Genomic DNA, 14,368 nt, shown 5'->3' with positions numbered 1-14,368 from the left:
GAATGCTTATTGAATTTGTTTGAATAGGGTGCTATGTTGAATTTGAACTGTTGGATTGGGGTGCCAATTGTGCCATATTTGTTAGGCACTTAGGTTGGTTGATATAAGTGATGTTTTTGGTATAATATTGATGTTTTTGAACTGGTTGAGATTTGGTTTAAAATGTTGCTTGTGTAATTAGTGATTTAGGGTTAAAAAGCTTATTTTGAAAAGTTTCTATAGGTAAACACAGCTTGGTACACGACCATGTGCCATACACGAGCATATTTAGGTTATGCACATTTTGGTTGATTTTGGTGCACACGACCACAATTTAGTACACAGCTCGACGGCATGGCCATGTGGCATCTTTTGAATATTTTCACTTTTAACCCATACGACATCAGTGAGTTGCACAATTTGTTTGCACGGTTGTGCGACCCTAGCTTCACATGGCATCAGGCTATTACATGGCTTGCCCACACGATTGTGTGTCCCATCCCACATGCCCTCAGCCTTTCACATGGTCAGGGGACAAGGCCGTGTAACCCCTATTTGTATTTTTTTTCCATTTTTAAGTATTTATTTCAAATTTATCTCTAATTTTTACTAAGTTAATTTTAAGCTTTCGTAAGCTCGATATAAACCCGAAATTGATTGAATTACATGTTATAAATAATCATATATGGATAAAGTGATATTGTATTGAGATTGGAATTATAAATGGTATGTAATTATTTTTTATTTTTCTGTAGCATCCTATTACTCGGGTTCGGCGATTGAATCGGGTAAGGGATGTTATAAATTGGCCCTAGTAGAGTTGAAAGAGTTCAAAGCTCTGCTGCAATAACTATTGTATAAGGGGTTCATTAGACCGAGTGTTTCTCCTTGAGGTGCACCAATATTGTTTGTTAAGAAGAAGGATAGGACCCTCCGGTTATGTATTGATTATAGGCAGTTGAAGAAGGTAACCATTAAGAATAATTATCCGCTACCGAAGATTGAGGACTTGTTGATTAGCTAAGCGAAGCTTTGGTATTTTCAAGGATTGATCTATGATCAGGGTATTATCAGGTAAATATCAAAAGAGGATGAAATCCTTAAGATTTCATTTCACACGCGCTACGGTCCTTATGAATTTCTAGTGATGCTTTTCCATTTGACTAATGTGCCGGTGGTATTCATGGATCTAATGAACAAAGTTTTCCAACTCTACCTTGATCGTTGTGTTATTTTCTTTATTAATGACATTTTGGTATACTCAAAGAGTGAGGCGGAGAACGAAGAACACTTGCGGATAGTTCCAAATGTTTTTTCGAGAAAATAAACTAAACGTCAAATTCAACAAGTGTAAGTTCTAGCTGAAGGAAGTCCACTTCTTGGGCCATGTCATATCCGTAGAGGGTATGAAGGTAGATCTTGAAAAGATCCAGGTTGTACTCGAATAGAATCTTCCAAAAAGCGTTACAAAAGTACGTTGTTTCCTTGGTCTGGCAGGGTATTATAGAAGGTTTGTGAAAGGGTTCTCCATTATTGCAACACCTTTGATGCGATTTTTGAGGAACGATGACGAGTTTTATTGGTCTGAGGAATGTCAACACAATTTTGATAAGCTAAGGAAAGCATTGGCTGAAGCCCCAATATTGAGCCAACTAATATCGAGAGTAGAGTACATCATGTTCACAGATGGATCTTTGAATAAGTTAGGGTGTGTGCTTATAGAAAAGGGGAAGTGATTGCTTATGTGTCATGCCAGCTCAAACCCCATGAGAAGAATTACCCAACTCATGGCTTTAAAAATCTAGAGATACTATTTTTACGGGGAAAAGTGGACACATATTTTCAGACCACAAGAGCTTGAAGTATTTGTTCACCCAAAAGGAGTTGAATTTGCTCCTGTGAAAATGGATCGAGCAGTTAAAGGATTATGAATTGACCATTAAGTACTATCTAGGCAAATCAAATGTGGTGGCGGATGCATTAAGTAGGAGAATCATATCACTTTTGGCTTCCTTGAGAGCAAAAATTTGTTTGGCTAATGATGGGTCAATTCTCACCGAATTAAAGGTGCGACCAGTTTTCATTTCCTAGATATTGGAATCTCAACTCAAGGATGTACAGTGTAATGAGATAAAGGAACATATAAAGTCTGGCGATGCTAGAAATTTCAGCCTATGAAATCAAAGGGAGCTATGCTTCATTGAAGGACTGTATGTTCCCAACAAAGAAAGTCTAAGACAAGTGATCAGGAAAGAAGCTCACCAAGGACCCTACTCACTTAACCCAAAAAGTGTAAAAATGTATTGAAATTTGAGGAACTTATTACGATGGCCAGGAATGAAAAGGGAGATATCAAAGTCTGTAATGAAATGCTTAACTTGTCAACATGTTAAAGCTGAACATCAAGTTCCTTTTAGTAATTTGTGTTCGTTAGAGATCTCAGAATGGAATTGGGAAAGGATTACGATGGATTTTGTTTTGGGACTTCCCTTTAGCGCATCAAAGAATAATTCTATTTGGGTGATCGTGGATTAATCAATAAATTTAATTCACTTTATGGCATTACGTACGAACTACTCGTTGGAAAAGTTGGCAGAGCTGTACATTTCAGAAATAGTTTGCCTACATGGTATTCCTTCTTCAATTGTGTGTGATCGAGATCCTAGATTCATATCAAGATTCTGGAAGAAGTTGCAGACGTCTCTTGGAACCAAGCTCCAGTTCAACACCGCCTTCCATCCACAAACTGATGGACAATCAGAGAGGGTGATCCAAGCACTAGAAGACATGATCAGAAGTTGTGTGATTGATTTTTGGATGAATTGGGAGAAGTATCTATCCCTGGTAGATTTTGCATATAACAACAGTTATCATGCTAGTTTGGGCATGTCACCTTTTGAGGCGTTGTATGAGAGGAAGTGTCAGTCATCGATTTAATGGATGGAGCTTTCTAAGAAGAAGCTGGTTAGCCTGGACCAAGTCCACGAAACAAAATAGAAAGTAATGGTCATCAAAAATCACATAAAAATTTCCCAAGACTGCCAAAAGGCATACGTAGACAAAATAAGGAAAGATGTATTTTATGAAGTTGGCAAAAAAGTATTTCTTAAAGTCTACCGCTAGAAGAAGATTATTCTCTTTGCAATGAAGGGAAAACTTAGCCCGAGATTCATCGGACCTTATGAAATCTTGGAACGCATTAGTCTAGTATCCTATTGATTACCTCTTCCACCAAAACTATCTAAGATCCATGATGTGTTCCATGTGTCGATGTTGCAAAGGTATCGCTCTAAGCCAAACCATGTGGTTCAATTGGAGACTGGGAGGTGGACCCAAATTTGCCTTATAAAAAAGAGTTTGTTTGTATCTTGTATAGAGAAATCAAGATACTTAGAAATAAAGAAATTCCCTTAGTCAAAGTGTTGTGGCGAAACCACAAAGTTGAATAAGCTACATGATAGAGGGAAAGCATAATGAGGGAGTAGTATCTGCATCTCTTCATACGTACAAAATTTCGAGGACAATTTTTATAAGGGTAGGGGAGTTGTCACACCCTGGTTTGGCGAGCCAATTCGGTTTGGGAGACTATACTGGCGAAGACCGCCTAAGTGATGAGACTTAAACCAGTTATAGTTGGTAACTTCATGGTAAAGTACTTTCTAGAACTTCTCCAAAACATAGAGTTCCACTTTGCGAATAGCAAGAACCTTCTTAGGCAGACTTTCCCTCTAATAAGACCGCCACCCGTGTTTTTGGGTCACTACTAATGCTAGTATAGTAGTTAGTAGGACACGTTTTAGTCATCTAACTTCCTAGTGGAGGTAACGTGTCAGTAATTAAGACTCTTGGAGAGCCTCGTAGGAAGTGATTAATAAGTGAAAGCGTGTAAAAACAAGTAATGATTAGAGTAATTGTAACACCCCAAAATTTAGGGTTAGAAGTATTAAGTCTGTTGGTTAAGTCAAATGGTTTTGGTTAGATTCTTATGTTTCTTTTTACGTTTGAGGACAACGATGAGCTTAGTAGTTAGGTGGTTAAGTGTTAGTTTTCCTTAGGTCTTGGGTTCGAATCCTTGGGTATGCTAGGTGGGAATTCTTTTTGTGTTTTGTTTCAATTTCTTAAAAACAAATCTGATTAGTTCTGTTAAATATTATTTTACTTCATTTTATTTAGTTGATTTTTTTTTAAAACACCCAACTTCTTTTACATTTCATTTTCTTCTCACATCACCTATTCTCATGTTTTTTTTTCTTCCCCATTTTCAAAATTTGGTCTTTCTGCTTCCGAAATCTTTGTTTCCTTCATCATCAATTTTATCGTGTGTCTTTCTCGCTACTCAATTTATGTTCCTTGTTCACCATTTCTATACTTTAAACTTTAATAATTTTGTGTCGTCCTTAATCAGTGCTGAAGCTTTTGACGTTGCTGCTTTTCAAGGTTTCATTGTCTTTTTAATTTTCATCTAATCAAGTGTTAAAGTGGGTAAGTTTATATGATGTTTCCTTTTTAATAGTTACATTGGGTCTCTTTGATTCTTTTATTTATGATTTTAATCGAAAACCCTTTTAGGTTTTGTGTGTTTTTGTAAACAAGTTGCGGATTGATATCGTTCATTGATGCAAGGAATCGCAGAATTAGGTGTGTTTCTAAACTATCAGTGATTAAGGGTCGATTTGGTGTTGATTTTAATGAAATTCAACCAATTTTAGGGTGGTTTATGAACCACACAGGCAGCTGCACAGGTATATTCCGTACACAGGCAATCAACACGGTCGTGTTCCACTGTAAAAATTAGGTTATTTTCGAGTCACGTGGTTTGGAGTAGGTCACATGAGCTGGTCACACGATCGTATGACTTCTGTTTAGGAAAAATGACATTTTTCACACGGATGTGTGCTTCAATCACATGGTCGTGTGCCTCTTTCACACGGTCGTGTGCCTCTTTCACACATGCGTGTCGTTCAGTCACACACACTGAGCTCGTGTAGCTTACTCATTTTAGTTTTCTATTTAGGTAATTCGTGAGATTAGGCATTGGACTCGACGAGTTGGAGGTCTCAAAATTTCTCAATTCAGTTTGGTTTTAATAATTTTTTTCGTAAGTTCTGGTAAACTATTTTCATGTAGACTGAAAATAAATATTATGGGTTGTGGTATAAGTTTTAATTGGACTAGTTTGATGATTTGCTTTGAATTAAGATTGTGGCTTTCGTACAAGGATTTGTGCTACCCAAACTGTTACGAACTTTAATGATCAATTGGTTTTCAGTTAAGAACTTATGGTTTTTCGATCAAAAGAAAAATGATACAATTTTCTGCAGCTACGATGTTTTGAGACTTCAGTTTAAATGATTTCTAATTCGATCCATTTGAATAGAGAATAAATATAAATTTTACATTAAATTTTAAACTAGTTTTTTCGATTATCAAACTGTTGATTGCAAAGCATAATTTGAGCATATTTTTTATTTTAGTGAAATATAAATGAAAGTGGTTTTTGTAGGTAACTTTTTAAAATTTAATCAGTCGTCTTTTACCAGGTCACTTTGGTGGCCAATGTAACCTTTGGGGTCCAATCGTAACTTTTAGGTCGGGTTTTGGATCATTTCATTTTGTGATATCAGATCCAGGTTTGTAAAAACTCGAACTGTGTTTTTTTAACGTGTCTGCATGCATGGTTTTAAAAGGGTTTTGACAGAAACATACCACGATGCTTGAAATTTTTTTCTTGAAACAAAGTGTTTGAGACTCCAATCTTGGTTCGTAAGAACTCCGAAAATGTAAGATTAGAAGTGTAAGGTTTAATATTATTGTTTCTGATTATTCTATTACGAAAACTGCAGATACTTTAGGATATCAGACTCAATGACTGCAATGGAATCCAATGATAAGAGAGATTGTGAGAATCTACCTTGTGGGACCTTAGATAAGTCCTTTGTTTCACCGAGGCATTAACCCAGTTAGTGAAGGAAGTTTTGGAGAGAATCTTTGAGGCTAGTTTGGAAAGAACTAGGGAAGTGGTTCAAGGTAGGTATGTGGAATGTAGGAATAAGAGATGTCATAATCCTTCGAGTTCGGAGCTTTAAACTGCGAAGCGTGTTAGATCTTAGTAGAACGTTAGTAAATGTAATATGGATGGTTTTTGTAGTGGCGCGGATATTTTGGTTTGTGGACATTGTAAGAAGCGCCATCTAGGCGAATGTCAGAAAAACTCGGGAGCATGTTTCACATTTGGGTCCGTGGAGCATCGGATTAGGGAGTGTCCTTGCGATGTTTAGATAAGTATGATTGTAGGTTATGTGAATGGTGTGTTTTTTTTTTGGATACAATGTGCTTTCTGGTTGTTTGGTTCATAGATTGTGCGTGTGATAGTAAGGTAGATCCTTTAAGACTGTGCATAACAGATTGTAAGGTAAGTATGGTATGGTAGTGCGTCGGGATTAGAGTGTGCAGCAAAAGCGTAGTGGTGAGTCTTGTGTTTAGGCGATTATTCGGTTAGTGGAAATTTTTAGGGATGAAATTTCTTTAAGGAGGGGTGAATTGTAACACCTTAAAATTTGGGGCTAGAAGTATTAATTTTGTTGGTTGAGTTAATTGGTTTCAGTTAGATTCTTACGTTTCCTTTTCCATTTAAGGACAACGATGAGCTTAATGGTTCAGTGGTTAAGCGTCAGTTTTACTTAGGTCTTGGGTTTGAATCATTAGGTGCGTTAAGTGGAAATTATTTTTGTGTTTGGTTTCAATTTCTTAAAAACAAATCTGATTGGTTCTGTTCAATATTATTTTAATTCATTTTATTTATTTGGTTTTTAATAATATAAAACCCCAACTTCTTTCACATTCCATTTTCTTCTCACCTCTCCCATTCTCCCATTTTTGTTTTCTTCCCCAATTTTAAAATTTGGTCTTTTTTGTTCTGAAATCTTTGTTTCCTTCATCATCAATTTTATCTTGTGTCATTCTCGCTACTCAATTTCTATTCCTTGTTCGCCATTTCTATACTTTAAAGTTTAATAATTTTGTGTCATCCTTATTCGATGTTTAAGCTTTTGACGCTACCGCTTTTCAAGGTTCATTGTCCTTTCGGTTTTCATCTAATCAAGTGTTAAAGCGGGTAAGTTTATATGTCGATTCCTTTTTTATAGTTGCATTGAGTCTCTTTGATTCTTTTATTTTTGATTTCAACCTAAAACCCTTTTTGGTTTTATGTGTTTTTATAAACAAGTTGATTGGTATCGTTCATTGATGCAAGGCATTGCGAAATCTGGTGTATTTTTGAACTATAAGTGGTTAAAGGTCGATTTGGTGTTGAGTTTCACGAAATTCAACCAATTTTGGGGTGGTTCACGAACCACACAATCGTGTCCCACTGCAAAAATTAGGTTATTTTTGAGTCACATGGTCTGGAGTAGGTTACATGGTTGTGTGACCTCTATTTGGGAAATTTTTCATTTTTCACACGAGCATGCGCTTCAGTCACACAATCATGTGCCTCTTTCACATAGTTGTGTCATTCAATCACATGGTCGTGTCTTCCCTGCTCCTTAGAATATGTTTACTTTGTCACACGGGCATAGTGAGTTACACAGTCTGCTCACATGGTCGTGTAACCCAGTCACACGAGCCTATGTCTTAGCCACACGGACGTGTGCCTCTATCACAGGGTGTGTCCCTCCTTCACACGAATGTGTGCATCTGTGACACGGCATGTCCCTCCTTCACACGGTCGTGTAGGCCTGTCACACGGTCTGAACCCTCCCACACAGTTGTGTGGCCCTATCTCTGCAGTTTTTGCACCCTTTTCACAAAGTGATCTGTTTTAATTCTTGATCGATTCCTTGGATGTTTGAAGCTCTATAGGAGTGTGTAGGACTTTAATTGTGTTTGAAGTTTTTATGAATATGCTTTTTTTAGATTTAATTTTGTTAAGTATGACTCGTATTTCAGTCAAATTTGAGAAATAATCTTTTAGTTAAACTCTATTTATTTGTTTCATTTAAACACTGATTAGTTTAGATTATTTTATTATTATTTGACATATGAATTTAGCCTATAAATAGGCTCTTTTACAACCTTAGTAAAAAACACCCATTAGAGATTAGAACTCATAACACATTTAGAGAATTTTGTGTTTACATTTTGAGAGTTCTTTGTTTTTGGGTTTTTGGGGTTTAGTTTTATCTCTATCTTTTGTACTCTTCGTTCTTTTGCCATTATAGTAAAATTATCTTTGCCCGCGGTTTTTTATCCTATTTGGAGGAGTTTTTCCACGTTAAATTTGTGTGTTGAATTTCTCAATTTATTTCATTTTTTTGTTACTTGTTGCTTAATCGGGTCGATCCTTAACAAGTGGTATCAGAGCTAGTTCAAAGATCAGTCCATTCAGATATGGCAACAACAAGGTTTGAAATTGAGAAATTCAATGGTGAGACAAATTTCAATCTGTGGCAAGTTCGGATGATGGCAATTCTAGCTCAATCCGATTTGAAAAAGGTTGTTACCGGGAAAAAACCTGAGAATCTAAATAAAACAGAATGGGAAAAGCTTGATGAAAAGGCCTTGTCTGCAATCCAGTTGTGCCTCGTGAATATGGTATTGCAGGAGGTATTGATGGAGAAGACCTCAACCTCCTTGTGAAAAGGTTAGAAACTCTTTATGTGACTGAGTCTCTGGCTAACCGTTTAGTGTTGAAACAACGTTTATTTACGTTTCGCATTAACGAAGGTGAGCTTCTTAGAGATCACATCAGTCAATTCATTACTCTTTTAAATGATTTAAAGAACGTTGAGGTTCATATTGATGATGAAGATCAAGCTATGCTATTATTGTGCTCTTTACCCCCTTCATACAAGTCTTTCAAGGAGACCCTGATTTATGGCAGAGACAAAATCTCGTTCGAAGATGTGAAGGGTAATTTGTTGAGTAGAGACAAACTCGACAATGAGCTTCATTTGGATAGCAAGGCAGACAGGCAAGCTTTCGTTTTAGTAACATCAAATAAACTAAACAAAAGGTGTCGCTATTGTAAAAAGTTAGGTCACGTCAAAGCAAATTGTTATAAACTGCGAAATAAAAGAGCTGCTGAGAGTAACGAGGAAGATGTAGCTAGTGCTATTTGGCCGATGAAAACGGTGATGATTTCTTGTTAGTGTCAACGAGCGATAACTCCAAGCTCACGTCCAAGTGGATCCTAGATTCGGGATGTTCTTTCTACATATGTCCCAATAGAAAATGGTTCTCTACATACAGTTCGGTTGAAGGTGGAGTTCTGCGCATGGGAAGTGATTCATCTAGTAAGGTAGTTGGTATTGGAACTGTTAAAATCAGGACACACGATAGGACAATTAGGACACTCTCAGATGTCAGGTATGTACCTGATTTATGAAAGAATCTCATCTCCTTGAGTATTTTAAACTTGAAAGGATGCAGAATCAACATCGAGTCGAGCACTATTAAAGTATCTCGTGGAGCTCTCGTTTTGTTAAAAGGGAAAAGAACTGGCAGTCTTTATATTCTGAAAGGTTCTACAGTGACCGGTGAAATCGGACATCCCTCATCCGTTACAGAGTCGAAGTCAACTCGTTTGGAGCAGAGGCAACTTGTTCATAGGAGGGAAAAATGTATGACCGTTTCGTTGAAGAGAGATTCTCTTTTGGGTGCAGGTTTTGAAAAGTTAGGGCACTTTGTTCGTGAAAATCAGACCCGGGTTAGTTTTGATTTGGCAGTGTTCAAGTCGAAGGCTAGAAGTCTTCCAGTTTCTAAGCATAGATTCGACTCAGTTAATTTCTTGCATAGTTCAAGATAGGCTCGTGGTGAGCTTTGGTAAAGATGGCGTTGTGGAAATATGAGTCAAGGTGGAGATTTGTTAAGTATGACTCCTATTTTCAGTCAAATTAGAGAAATAATCTTTTAGTTAAACTTTGTTTATTTGTTTCAGTCAAACACTGATTAGTTTAGATTATTTTATTATTATTTGACATATGAATTTAGCCTATAAATAGGCTCTTTTACAACCTTAGTAAAAAACACCCATTAGAGATTCGAACTCATAACACATTTAGATAATTTTGTGTTTACGTTTTGAGGGTTCTTTGTTTTTGGGTTTTTGGGGTTTAGTTTTATCTCTATCTTTTGTACTCTTCGTTCTTTTACCATTATAGTAAAATTATCTTTGCCCGTGGTTTTTTATCCTATTTGGAAGACTTTTTCCACGTTAAATTTGTGTGTTCAATTTCTCAATTTATTCCGCTTTTTTGTTACTTGTTGCTTAATCGGGTCGATCCCTAACAAATTTTGTGATGCATATGGGCGAGTACATGGTTTTTTGAATTAGTTTTGATATTTGTATAAGTTTCAATGTGATATTTGAGACATTATGATTAGCGTGTTTTGCTATGTTATAATTGAATACAAGCATGTCGAATTCTGATTTTGTTACTTTGATTATGAGCTTGTCTGAATTGTTTCATCATTCACATAATATTGATCGTATGTACATTTACATTATGGTTGGGATTTGGTTATGAAGAGAAGGAAGTTTGATTTGACAATTTAATTGTAATATTTGGTTATAGCGGTGCTACCGCAATATATATATGTTAGCTCAACATTTCTTATATTTATTTGGCATACGACCACATCATGGTGCGTAGGGTGGAAGGATCTACAATAACCCTATTATGGTGTGCAGAGTTGATGGGCCTACCATAGCCCTATTGTGGTGTGCAGGGTGGACGGAGTGGTCTTTAGTTGGGTGGGTTGGATTTTTGTTGTTGCATTTGTTACATGTCTGAGCATGTTATGATTGTATGAACTTTTGGAAAATGTATATGGTTGTTGGAATATTAGCAAGACGAATTGTATAATTTGATGTGACTAAGTAACATGTGTGGTTGGAATCTTGTGATCGATTATCTTTGTTAATGGAATGTTACTACATAATTTTTGTTCTTTGCCATTGCCATTTGCTTTTGTTTCGGACACACACTTAACTCATTTAGCTCACCCCTTTTTTAATTTCCCTTTCAAGTAATCCGTGAGATTAGGCGTTGGACTCGGCAAGTGGAATATCTCATAATTTCTCAATTCGATTTGGTTTTAATAAATTTTTTTGTAAGTTCTGATAAATTGTTTTCATTTGGACTAAAAAAAAATTTTATGGGTTGTGGTATAAGTTTTAATTGGACTAGTTTGATGATTTTTTAGGAATTAAGATTGTGGTTTTCGAACAAGGATTGTTGCTTCCCAAATTGTTACGGTCTTTAATAATCACTTGGTTTTCAGTTAACAACTTATGGTTTTTGAATCAAAAGAAAAATGAGACAATTTTCCACAGCTATGATATTTTGAGATTTCAGTTTAAATGATTTCTAATTCTATCCGTTTGAATAGAGAATAAATATAAATTGTGCATTAAATTTTAAACTAGTTTTTGCAATTATCGAACTGTTGATTGTTAAGCATAATTCGAGGATATTTCCAATTTTAGTGAAATATAAACGAATGTGGTTTTTGTAGGTAACTTTTGAAAATTTAATCAGTCGTCTTGTACCAGGTCACTTTGGTGGCCAATGTAACCTCTAGGATCCGATCGAAACTTCTAGGTCGGGTTTTGGATCGTTACAATAATCTTGAGTGGGATTTGGATGTGAGTTATCTATAAATGGGATAGCTTGATAGTAGAGAGAGTATTTTTGTTTCATCTTCTCTATTAAATTTTGTATCATCGAAGAAAACCATGAGAGAGTTCTTTGTCATTAACAAAGGTGTTGTTTGTGAAGCTTACCAGAGCTTTTGTCTTAAGTTGTCTGCTGGTAAACTCTTAAACATTCCTTTAAATTTTACCAGATAGAAAGAAGTGTCTACAAGAGAGGTTTAGTAGGATTTTCTTTTGGATACTGGGTAGGAAGGAAACTTCCATCCAGAAATTGTTTACATGTCTACAGATTTATGCCATTTCATAAAATTTTGGTTATTTCTTATGTTTAAATAAGACATTTTATTGTTTTAGCCAAAGAAAATAAAGAAGGTCTCGGTACCAAAAGGAAGGAACCTGTAGAGTAGACAAAGCTTTGAGTTAGGTATTCTGGTGAGTTCGTTCATACCTTGAGTGTGATATATGTGTTATTTATTTAATCTTTATCACGGTACAGCCAGGTAAGTGTCTTACACCTAGTTTCCCTTAAACCCAAAAATTTAGAACAATTTGGGATTAAATTAAAAGAACACATAAGTTGGCAGCCCTACTGAAAAATCAAGAAAATTTAGTGACAAAATTGGACATGGTTGAGACCCAATTCTGGTTTGGTTGGATTAAAACTAGTTGGTTCCTTAGTGAGAGACAAAATGATTACGAACAGATAGTTTCAATGGAGTTGATAACCAAGCGTGAAGGGCTATAAATATATAGGAAATGACTTCCCGAAGAGACTTCACCTCAAATCTGTTTCACCTTCTCCTCTTCTTTATCTTATTCCCAGGGAAAACTGAGTTTTAAGTTGAAAATTTTGAGTTTAACTTGTGAGTTTGGTTATAATTCTTAGCTTCCAGGAAAATGGAAGCTTTGGTGTTCGAAACAGCTAAGCTTGGAAGGACCATTAATTAAACCTTGTGATTTTTTTGTTTCACCAATAAGTAGACTTTGATTAAATGGTGAATAGTATGTATGATCTTGAAAAGCATGCACTCTATAACTTATGCTAGCATTTTTCCGCACTTAGAATAAAGTTTTGAAATAATGTTTGCATATGAGCGACTTATCAATAAAAAGGGTTTGTGAGTATGATTTTGTTTATGTATGCTTATGTGCAAAAGTTGGTGCTACTTACTGATATTATTTAAACCAATTACAAGAGTGCTCTATCTAAATTTTTGCTTTGCATTACTCGGAACGAGCAATGGTTTAAGTTTGGGGGTGTGTAAACTCAAAATTATATAGGATTTTTCTATATATTTTTACCACATTTTGACTTAATACTTATATTAATCTTCAGTAATTATTATTGAATTAAGTGAATTTTACTTAAATATTAATATTGGACATGAATTTATAAAGTATGTGAAATTATGATTTATTTACATGATTTTTATCCATAATTTATATTATTTTCATGTTAATTACTAATTTGGATGGCAAGACCGTACAAAACTAGGTCATAAGGATATTAATTTTACCCATTAAAAGTGTCACTACATGATGGACATGTCTGATTAATTATTGGACCAAGAAACTGTCCAACAAGGAGGAGCCAAGCCCAACTTCGGTACAAGCAAATGGCTGCCCAAAAATCAGCTTTAGGATATTTTATTGGAGGTCCCTGCAGTTGGAAAAATATCATAAATTGGCACACAAGTCTTACCTTTGAAACCGTCCAACCCTGGCTAAATATAGCATGATCTTGTGCTAAAATCAAGCAACTAAATCACCCACCTTTCCACACATCATAACTGACCATAGAAGGGAGAGAATCAAGGGAGATGTGATGCTATTTTTAGCAAAATTAGCCATCAACTTCACCTATAAATACCACACACCTCTCACCTTTCAAATCATCCTTTCATTCATTCATTCACTACCATTCTCTCATTTCCTCTCTTGTTCCCTTTTCCCCACTCCTAGCCTTCCCATCTCCCTTTCCATTCTTTAGCCAACAAAAGCTTTGTCAAAGCACTACCTTGGCCTGCCACATTAAGAAACCTTAGCAAAAGACTAACGAGCAGAACGGAAGAACACATCAGTCAGAAATATCCGAAAGGTTGCTGAACTAAATTAGAGTTTACTCTTTCCTTCCTGTTATTTAATTTAATTATGTTTGCTATGTGTTTATTGTTCTTGGCATCAACAATGTTAGTTTAATTATGTTTGCTAGGATGATTATGTTAATTCAATAATATTTATTTGATTTATGTTTAACATGTTTGTGCCTCAGTCGATCCTACTTTCAATTAAAATAAGATATATTTCACTCATACGTGATTGGGTGCATTCAGATTAGTTGAGTGATCCTAACCAGACGACGGCTAGTAGACACATAATTGAAAAGTGCAATGCTCAATTTAGATCATTAAACTCAACTAAATTAGAGGTTCATAATATCTTTAGTTAGCTCTACATTCTTGCATAGTTTTTAGGTTTAGGTGATTAAATTGTTTCAAACGTAAATGTCCCTGTTACCTCGCATAAATGCTAAGAAACCCTTAGTTTAATATGATCAGTAAAATGCATATTTCCCTAAGTAAAAGATTCCAATAGGACATAATTTGGTTCCCAAACTCATGAAAGATCGCCATGGAATGTTTTCCGAACACTGTTAAGCATGATGAAAATGAATTGAGTTGATTAATATAATTATCCTAGCCTATTTTATGTTGATTGTTTTTGTTGCTAAAG

Source organism: Gossypium raimondii, chromosome 8 (genome assembly GCF_025698545.1).
Source record: "Gossypium raimondii isolate GPD5lz chromosome 8, ASM2569854v1, whole genome shotgun sequence".
NCBI classification, from domain to species: Eukaryota; Viridiplantae; Streptophyta; class Magnoliopsida; order Malvales; family Malvaceae; genus Gossypium; species Gossypium raimondii.
Note: the sequence above shows the minus strand (reverse complement) of the source record.